The sequence below is a fragment of the Ursus arctos genome, unplaced genomic scaffold, assembly GCF_023065955.2.
Source record: "Ursus arctos isolate Adak ecotype North America unplaced genomic scaffold, UrsArc2.0 scaffold_5, whole genome shotgun sequence".
In the NCBI taxonomy this organism is placed as follows: domain Eukaryota; kingdom Metazoa; phylum Chordata; class Mammalia; order Carnivora; family Ursidae; genus Ursus; species Ursus arctos.
Window position 1 is genome coordinate 84,033,259 of NW_026623067.1, and position 1,499 is coordinate 84,034,757.

The window sequence follows — 1,499 nt, forward strand, 5'->3', positions numbered from 1 at the left end:
AGGTCAGTATCTTCATTCTATTAACTTACTGGGTACATGCATCAGTATTACATAAAATTTCATGTAAAATTGAATAAAAATTCAAAGTATAGCTAAGAACATATTCATGATCTTTAGGAGATAATTCACTATTGTGCACCCTAGTCCTTATTGTGATTTTTTTTTTTCTTTTTCTTGGGTCTCTCGACATTAGATTCATTTGCATTTTAGGGAAAACAAAGCTGTTCCTCCAAGCTCTACCCCACCAAGTGCCAAGCTACTACGTATTACCAATCTGTCCGGCCCACTGGTACCAGTCCATCCTGTGTACGGCCACAGGTCTAGGACCCTTAGAGCTGTTCTGCAACACAGGACCCACAAGCACTTCCTAGGAGATTCATACAGCCATCCACCACAATATTTTTGTGGGGAATCTGGAACCAAGATTAAATTGGCTGTTTCAAATTTTCAACCTGGTAAGTATTCTTCCCATTGCTGACGTTAGGCATTATCTGAGGTTCTTTATTAAAACCTTCTTCAGTGGGCGAAATGCCAGAGTAGTCTAATGTGGCTGTGTGGACAGCATAACTGTTTCATCGGGAGAGTTTCCATTCCTCCCTTCTACCTTTAAAAACAGCAGGTGTAAATAGATGATTTTTCTTACCATACCTACAGCACCATTGGAAGAGATCTATCTACCCATACAGTCATCTCATTTGGAACTCCTAAGTGAAAAATTACAATTCACCTTCAGCACAAGCCCTTCCTGGGATGGGACGTTTGTTTTCAGTATTTGTTATGCTGATACACCTGGAGACTGGCCCATTAGAAGGGCAATCAGAGTGCCAATGACTTCTGTATGTTCCAAACAAGATAATCATCAGCTGTTTTGCAGTATCTGTTTACTCTGTTTCTCATGTTTTTTTTCGCTAATCTTGTGACAAAGAAAACTGTTACAATTTCTCTCTCACGATCTAAGTAAAATGTAAGAATAGGTCAGGAAAACCTAACTTTATCCTCGACAAAAAGTGGACTACAGTTGGAAAACCAACTATACTTACGTTTCTGTCACCCACACACCTGTAGCCTTTAAAAAAAATTACCACCCATTAGCCCTGAAATTCAGTATATGAATTTTAAACCCATTTCTAAGAAGTTGTTTGTACACGTGTACAACACACAATTTTTCAAACATTTGTACTTTTGAAAGTAATTAACCTTCATCTGCCTCCCTGTGCCAATGTATCTTTCTCTGAAGTGATGGCTGTTACAGAGTCTATAAAAGCAATGCACTCACACCAGCACCCATGCTCGTAAAGCTCTATCTCCTGATTTGTATTCACTTATTTCAAATATTTTAAGTTGAAAACATTTCTCAAAATCAGTATTTTTGTGCATGTATCATTTTCTGTATATGTAAAAGTAACTTTAGGATAAACTCCCAGAAACGGAATTATAGAGACCAAGGGCATATTTTAAATTGTCAACTGTATTGTCACACTGACTCAACTAAGGTTTTT

At 37.7% G+C, this 1,499-nt stretch overlaps 1 pseudogene; it reads right to left on the minus strand.

Annotated features, from left to right (window-relative positions):
- Positions 1-329: 329 nt before the first annotated feature.
- On the minus strand, positions 330-1,288 carry LOC130542721 (protein BTG4-like; annotated as a pseudogene).
- Between the last annotated feature and the right edge of the window lie 211 nt (positions 1,289-1,499).